This window comes from Perca fluviatilis, chromosome 8 (assembly GCF_010015445.1).
Source record: "Perca fluviatilis chromosome 8, GENO_Pfluv_1.0, whole genome shotgun sequence".
Taxonomy (NCBI): domain Eukaryota; kingdom Metazoa; phylum Chordata; class Actinopteri; order Perciformes; family Percidae; genus Perca; species Perca fluviatilis.
The window spans coordinates 8,273,855-8,282,949 of NC_053119.1; positions in this window are offsets into that span (position 1 = coordinate 8,273,855).

Consider the following 9,095-nt stretch of genomic DNA (forward strand, 5'->3'; position numbering starts at 1 on the left):
AGCACTGCGCCGACAGCCACTGCAGAGTTTGAGCCCCGGTCCGGGCACAGCCTTTCTGTGTGGAGTTTGCATGTTCTCCCCGTGTTTGTGTGGGTTTCCTCCAGATGCTACTCCCACCATAAAGACATGCATGCTAGGTAACTCCTGCCATTGTCGTGACAAAGGAACTGGCATTACAACTGGAGTTGGTCCCCGGCCGCAGGAGTACGGCTGCCCACTGCTCCTAATTAGTTAGGATGGGTTAAATGCAGAGGAAAGCACTTCACTGCGCAGAGTACTGTGTATGATTGTGTAAGTGACAACAACAACAACAACAAAATTTAATTTGAAATTTGGATTCTAGCATAATATGGTGCAGGTTTTTTTACCCGTGCTATAAGCTTTATGCAGCTTTACTCCAAGGTACAACATATTGAATTAGTTCATGGGGCCGCTGCTATTTATTAGACTTGATAATGACATGATAATGATGGAAAATCTCCAAGTTGGTTATTATCAGAAAGGTTAGGAAAACGTTGGGGTAAATTTGATTTACACTGGAAATGTGTTCAAGCTCACTGTCCTGCATCTCCCATGCACTTTGCTCCACTGATTCACAAAAATACTTCTAGAGCTGTATTCTCTCCCACCGAAGTAAAAGGATACTCCAAGTTATTTTTAGTGGGTATATAAAATACGATCTACTAAGTTTTATAGTGTTTTACAATGAACTGTTGTCTGCACACTGACACTCAGCACCATGGACAGGGCACCATCAGGTTTTAAATATTACTCTGCGTGTGTGTGTCCATGTTTAAGCATATCATCGCACTGCATATCTTTAACACACGGCCTCAATAATAACGCAAACACATGGACCATGAGAAACAATCCATTTAACCCCAACACTGATACTCACATGTACCCTCTGACCTCTGCTCTGGGAACCTTTACTTTTACTCCACTACATTCCCAGACGATGACCCCCCCGACGACACTGGTGAACAGAATGGTGATGAAGATAACGTTACATACCTGTGGCTCTATTTGCAAGAAATGGTTTTGTACGTTGGAGTCAATAAAAACAAATATAATTCTTTTTTTCTCATTGTTAATATCAAACTTTGAAATTGATGTTGAAGACGGTGTGGGAACCCTGCATATTATATTTACTATAAGGAAGCCATAATAAAGTATATAATTAAAGTATTTTTTACTTTTACTTTTAATACTTAGGTACATTTAATATCACAAAATTACTTGTGATACTTAAAGTGATGGTTCGGAGTAATTTCACCCTAGGGTCCTTTGCACCATGAACTCGAGCCAAACACCCCCCCAGAAGCTTTTTTCACCTGGGTCTAACATTGGGAGAGTTAGCGTAGTGTAGCGTTATCAGCTGAATAGCTTAGCGCAGGGGCTAATGGATCCAGTGATGTATCTTGTAAGTTACCCCACTAATAATGCCCGAAATGATACCAAACGTCTACAGTAGTACAAATAGGTTATGCTCTCATAAAACGATGGATTGGAAAGTTTGTAAGTACACCAGAAGTTTATGTAAATAACACTTGCCTGCTGGTTTCTGCTCTCTGCTGTTGTTGCTGCCATAAGACGAGTGCTTAGGGCCGTCTACAAATTACAACACCGAAATTTTTTAAATTAACTTTTTTTTTAAAGTAAGTGCTGTACTATAACTAGCAGGAGACAAGTAATAGGTAAGTTTGGAGACATTACCTTATTTAATCATTAAATTAATAAATATTTTTGTTGTATCTCTTTTCGGTGTAATTTGTAGACGGCCCTAAGCACTTGTCTAACTGCAGGTAGCAGCAGCAGCTAGCAGAAGAGAGCCGGCAAGTGTTCATAAACTTCTGGTGTAGTTACAAACTTTCCAATCCATCGTTTTATGAGTACATAACCTATATGTACTAGTGTAGACGTTTGGTATCATTTCGGGCATTATTAGTGGGGTCATTTACGAGATACAAACGTGGGTCCATTAGCCCCTGCGCTAAGCTATTCAGCTGATAACGCTACTATACGCTAACTCTCCCAATGTTCGATCCAGGTGAAAAAAGCTTCTGGGGGGGTGTTTGGCTCGAGGTCATGGTGCAAAGGACCCTAGGGTGGAATTACTCCGAACCATCACTTTAATAACAGGAAATAACAGGTACCTTAAAACTTTTACTCAAGTAATATTCTAAAAGGTTACTTTAACTTCTACCAAAGTAATTTTCTGGTAAGATACTTGTACTTTTACTCAAGTATTGCTTTCAAGTTCTTTATAAAAGACTGCAGGTGATGAACCATCGGTCGGTCTATCACGTCCGCCATTGTCGCGGCCGTCACACACCTAAACCACGGCCGTAGCTGCCAGTAGTGCTGTTCGGTTCAGTTCGCTGTTGTACGGTCTCAAACATATTACATGAAGCCTGACAAGATGGGTTTTTGTGTGATATGTGATCTTGCGATTCTCACGTGATCTTGTGATATCACGAGAATACAGCTACTGTGCAATGTTACATGCAGGGTGCCATTTGTGAAAAAAGCAGAGGGGGGGGCGGGGGGATATTTTTTGATCATGCACAACACAACAAAACATGCAAGAATTAAATCCCCCTTGCAATACCATGGATAAGTGGCACTCAACCAGGCATGCCAAAACACTTAAATGTGCAGTTCAATATTCAATGGAAAACACAACGCTTTCAAGCCAGAGAGCGGAGTTCACTTCGCGGCGAAAACAAACTACTTTCACCCAGGATTTTTGTTCGTTCCTCGGGAGTGTCTTATTCCAAACCACAATCTTTTTCCTAAACTTAACTAGTCGTTTTGGTGCCTAAAGTTACCTGTCATCGCCACATGACTCTGACTTTTTCTTGCTCAACTCCATTACCATGGCCCCTGAAAGGACTGTCATCTGGCGGTGCCTTCACTTAGATGAACAAAGGAACTCGGGTTGTGCTTACTTAAATATATAACTTTATTACATCACATCAAATCTGATACTGCAGGGAAAATATTGATACATCTCAAATGCATGGCCTCAGTAAAAAAAAAGTAAAGTGACATTATATTCACTCAGCTTTAAACCGTATGTCCCATGTCATACAGAATCACGTATACTCACGCCACCAGGGAGGAAGCAAAACAATGTTTTGTAACCATTGGTCCAAATGATTTACCATGGAAGTACATGTAGGTCTTCGTCTTACCCTAACCTCCAGATGCCCAGAGTGTGAAGGACTCTGATGCCTCTTAAAATACCAAATCTGATAATGCTTAAATAAAGGTTCCTTCATGTGTAATAATTGTTTGTCCCACAACACCAACCCATTCATATGGAACCTATTTGCACTGCCTAAAAGGTTTAGGGAGAAAATGTTATGCAGCTCCGATTACATTACACTGGCAACATTTAGTTTTAATGCAGGAAAGTAATGTGTTTTTCTTGGAGCACAGATCATACGGAGATGTGAGGGTCATTGTAGTCTCGCATTGCCAGACCTTCCTCCACAGCGCTGGGGAGGACGGTCTAGCGAGTCCACACAGCATTCCAGGATGGGAAAAAAAAGGGCTCTGGTTTATTGGCATTTCTTTAAACCAATCACAATCGTCATCAGCTGGCGCTTTCTAAGAACTGGACGGAGCAATGTTGCCTCTGCAAAATTGCCTCAGGAAGGAACGTGTTTTGGTGGAACATGTGTATGTTCAAAAGTTGTTTTAGTCGTGCAACAGAAAACTCAGATTGGACAGATAGTCTAGCTAGCTGTCTGGATTTACCCTGCAGAGATCTGAGGAGCAGTTAACCATAGTCCTCAGAAATCCCCCGGAGTTTAGAGTGCCAACACATGGCCAGACAAGCTACTAAACAAACAGAAAAGCACAGATTACACATACAGAGGGAGAGTGAGTTCATTCTCTGCTCGATGCCATCACTCCACTATCTATTATTTCTTTACATAGCAAATAATGGTTTTTGGTTCATCTGTCCAGATTATTTTGTTATTGTTTTTAATAATAATAATAATAATAATAATAATAATAATAATAATAATAATAACTTATTTATATAGCTCCTTTCATGAAACCCAAGGACACTTTACAGAATGACTGTGGCTAAGCTAAAGGAGGTTGTAGGCTGTGGTAAGCAGGTGGTGTTTCAGGAGTTATTTTTTTAAATGTCCAGGGATGTAACATTTTGGATATCTGCAGGGAGGGTGTTCCAGAGGGATGGGGCTGCAACACTAAAGGCCCTGTCTCCGAAGGGACAGAGTCTGGTGTGGGGAATGGAGAGCAGGCCAGCGTCTGAGGACCGCAGGTTTCGGGGTGGGGTGTATGGATGCAGGAGGTCGGAGAGGTACAGTGGCGCCAGGGCATGGAGGGATTTGTAGGTGAGGAGGAGGATTTTATATGTGATGCGGGACTTAATTGGGAGCCAGTGAAGGTGGATTATGGTTGGGGTGATGTGCTGTGGGTCCTCACCCACACCAAGACCTGGCGGCAGAGTTTTGGACATACGGAGCCTGTGTAGGGTTTTGTGTCTAAAAGAGTTGATTTGTTTAAGCTGACTGAGTTAAAAGTGGACACTGGTGGATGGGAATTGAATTTCTATTATGCATAATGAAAATTAAGAGGGGGTAGGACCAGAAAAGTCCTCAACTTGTTCCTACCCCTTTTGAACATGAACAAAATTATTTGAGTTGCTTATTTGTTGCTGATGTTGCTGATGATTGTGTTAGTGTTTGTATTTTTATACTTGTTTGTTGTAGCCAATTTAGACTTGTGCTGCTGTGTGTGTGTGTGTGTGTGTGTGTGTGTGTGCGTGTGTGTGATTTGATCACTACGTCACCTTCACACCTGTGTATATGTGTGCTAATTACCACAATCAGACATTAGAAAGGGAATCACAGGTGAGGGGGGGATCTGGGAATTAGGATCTGGGAAGCCACGCAGTTTTTCAACCTTAGCTGTGTGTGAGCGATGTTTTAGATCTAGTCTGATTGTTTTTAATCTTTCAGTCGACACAGTCAGTTTTTTGTAGTTGTTCTTAAATAAAGTGTTAAACTCAAGACGATGGCGGACCTCATCATTTGCACCAGCAAGTGTTCCAGTGACATTTTTTGTTGTCAGATTGCCACTACAATATTCAATAAATTGACTAAATAAAAAATACAAGCAGCATTGATCACTTCGAAGGGGGGGGTACATTTTGTCCCCACTGGGGGATAAAAAATAATTCAGCAGAGGTGGTGACATGTAGACCAGAAAGGGGTAAATCCCACGCATTCTGCCCAGCAAAACGCACCCTGGTTGCAAAAATGACAACAATGTTTCAATTACCCTAAAGCGCCACTAAATAAATAAACTAATATTTTTGATATTTTTAATATTTGCCCGTCGGCTATATGTGTCTACACCATTAGACACTTTAACTATAGACAACTTTTATTTTTATTTTTTTTAATCCTGGGTTTTGTTTTATTTGATGTGTTTTACCTGTTCCTCGTCAGCCCTCATGTCACCTGGAAGTGTATCTTCCGGGTGTAGTTTCCTCCAGTGCTTTGTCTTTCTAGTGTTTCTGGATTATTATTTTTTTTGCCTGCCTTCAGCTTTTTGTTATTAAAGCGCCCATATTATGCTCATTTTCAGGTTCATAATTGTATTTTAAGTTGTACCAGAATAGGTTTACATGGTTTAATTTTCAAAAAACACCATATTTTTGTTGTACTGCACAGCTCTAACTCACTGCTGCAGATCCTCTTTTCACCTAGTCTCTGTTTTAGCTGTTTTTCTTCTTCTTCTTCTGTACTATCTTTGATTGCACTCACACATGTTCAGTAGTTCAGATGTAGATCATGTCAGCTAGCTAGCTCCATAGACAGTAAAAGAAAGGCTGTTTCTCCAACTTCGGTCAGTTACAAGGCAGGATTAGCTGGGAGACTTCTAAATGAGGGCGCACATGTAAGTAGTTCTTTTGTAGATTATGGTGAACTTGTGTGTGTTGTAGCAGTGCTTTGCTATTGAGAACGAGGTAGCATGCTAGTGTTAGCGTTAAACGCTACGAGCTAACGCTTGAGGTTAGCCAGCTCGTTTCGGCTTGTGACGTCACAAGCTGTGCAGATTTTGACCAGCTCACCCGGAGACTGAAGGCAGGACACATTCAGAAACCATATCTCACTCAAAACAGCATGGATGGATTTTCTTTCAAAGTTTGTATGCGTGTGGAAGCACCAGAGACACAAAAGAACACCCCAAATCCCAGAAAAAGTGTTTTTTTCATAATATGGGCACTTTAAAGCTCACTATTTGTTCTATCAACCTGCAACTGCCACATATTGCGCAAGTTGTTGATGCATGACAATTTAGTTACGGATGATGCTACTGGTCCCATATCCCATGAACATTCTGCCGTGGATGCATGAAAACAAAAAACTTGTGCCTGTTCCTGGCTCTGTTTTGAACGAAATTATCAAAACATTTCACAATAGCGTTTCCAGTCATGCTAGGTGTGCCGGTTTGTGTGGTTAGTTGATATTTCACCATAACAGATGTTAATGTTGATAGTCAGTTGTTGATTGTCTAATTTTATTCTTATTTCTTTGTATTACCTTTCATGTGTAGTATTTTGCAAATGTATTTCATCATAACTGTAACCTGTGAAGGGTTCTGCATAAATACATGTTATATTTGTCAAATTATACATGATACAGTGATTAAATGAGCCAAAACTGATATAGAAAGGTGCATATTGTAGAGAAATGTGTTCTCACATTTTATTAAGAAAGTGTCCCCATGTATTCACCAATAGTCTTTCAGTACACCATTATTGGCCATCACAAGCACAGTGGCACCCCACAGTATTACAATACGTAACCCATATGACTTCTAAACATTTGAACAATTGTCAGTGCGTAGTCACATTAAATGTGCAAACCATTCAGCGGTGCTATTTTGACAAAAACAAATTGTGTGGCTGACCTTTGTTTAAGCTCTCAGAACTCTTATTTTAACTACTGGTCCAACATGTCTTGCTGAGTTGCATAAAATGTGCATCAGATAGCCTACTACTTTCTGGATACATGGTTTAACGTAATTTGCTCTTACAGTGTATTGCTGTGTGTCCATACCAACAAAACGTCCCGTTAGATAACGTTAGATAGTAGATGCCGTAAATATATTCTTTGTAAATCTTTACAATCATTCCCCGTAAGAACCAAGCAGGCCTGCCTTGTTGCACAAGCCAAATTTCAAATTGTCTTTAAAACTTTCCATATTCTGTGTGTAGCTTGCTAGCTCAAAGTTTGTTGTTGTTTCCCAAAGCAAACAGAGTTTAAAGGGGTGATAGAATGATTATATAGGGTATTTCACACTGTTCCTTAAGGTCTCCTAATAGGGTATGTAACATTGGTTGGGCTGAAAATGGCCTGGTTGATATTTTATTGGCCCTTATGCATCCCTGTGTTTTGGCTCTATTTCTAACAAGAGCTTTTCTTCCAAATATGGTATGCTCATGAATATTTAGATGAGCTGCGCGCTGATTGGTTGAGCGAATCCCCATACACACACGTTGGAGACGAGACAGTAGGTCTCATATTTCAGATACTGCAATGTTTCACTTCTGAGACTTTTTTATGCGAGAAATCAACTATATAAAGCTCAAATATGGGCCGTTTTACGAAAAATGTATGGCTAATTGAAAATTTGGTAAGACGTAACGGACTTTAGGAGCTCCATACAGTCCGACAAGAAAGCGGCAGCCTGCTGGGCTCCATACCCAGGGCAAAGTCACCCTTTGTGGATTACTGCACTACCGCGGCTCCGCGGAGCTGGCCGGCTGCCGGCATAACTATAATATATTTACAGCTTGAATTTCGTCACAGCACTTATATCACAGCTACCCCAACGTCTTACAAAGCTAACAGTTGTGTCCGATTTCAATTTAAGGCGTTTTGTGAACGTGAGGGGTCTTGTTAGGAGGAGCAGATAGCTAGCTATGCCACTATGCCACTATATAGCGCCACTAAATAAATAAACTAATATTTTTGATATTTTTAATATTCGCCCGTCGGCTATATGTGTCTACACCATTAGACACTTTAACTATAGACAACTTTTATTTTTATTTTTTTTAATCCTGGGTTTTGTTTTATTTGATGTGTTTTACCTGTTCCTCGTCAGCCCTCATGTCACCTGGAAGTGTATCTTCCGGGTGTAGTTTCCTCCAGTGCTTTGTCTTTCTAGTGTTTCTGGATTATTATTTTTTTTGCCTGCCTTCAGCTTTTTGTTATTAAAGCGCCCATATTATGCTCATTTTCAGGTTCATAATTGTATTTTAAGGTGGTACCAGAATAGGTTTACATGGTTTAATTTTCAAAAAACACCATATTTTTGTTGTACTGCACAGCTCTAACTCACTGCTGCAGATCCTCTTTTCACCTGGTCTCTGTTTTAGCTGTTTTTCTTCTTCTTCTTTTGTACTATCTTTGATTGCACTCACACATGTTCAGTAGTTCAGATGTAGATCATGTCAGCTAGCTAGCTCCATAGACAGTAAAAGAAAGGCTGTTTCTCCAACTTCGGTCAGTTACAAGGCAGGATTAGCTGGGAGACTTCTAAATGAGGGCGCACATGTAAGTAGTTCTTTTGTAGATTATGGTGAACTTGTGTGTGTTGTAGCAGTGCTTTGCTATTGAGAACGAGGTAGCATGCTAGTGTTAGCGTTAAACGCTACGAGCTAACGCTTGAGGTTAGCCAGCTCGTTTCTCGTTTCGTGACGTCACAAGCTGTGCAGATTTTGACCAGCTCACCCGGAGACTGAAGGCAGGACACATTCAGAAACCATATCTCACTCAAAACAGCATGGATGGATTTTCTTTCAAAGTTTGTATGCGTGTGGAAGCACCAGAGACACAAAAGAACACCCCAAATCCCAGAAAAAGTGTTTTTTCATAATATGGGCACTTTAAAGCTCACTATTTGTTCTATCAACCTGCAACTGCCACATATTGCGCAAGTTGTTGATGCATGACAATTTAGTTACGGATGATGCTACTGTTCCCATATCCCATGAACATTCTGCCGTGGATGCATGAAAACAAAAAACTTGTGCC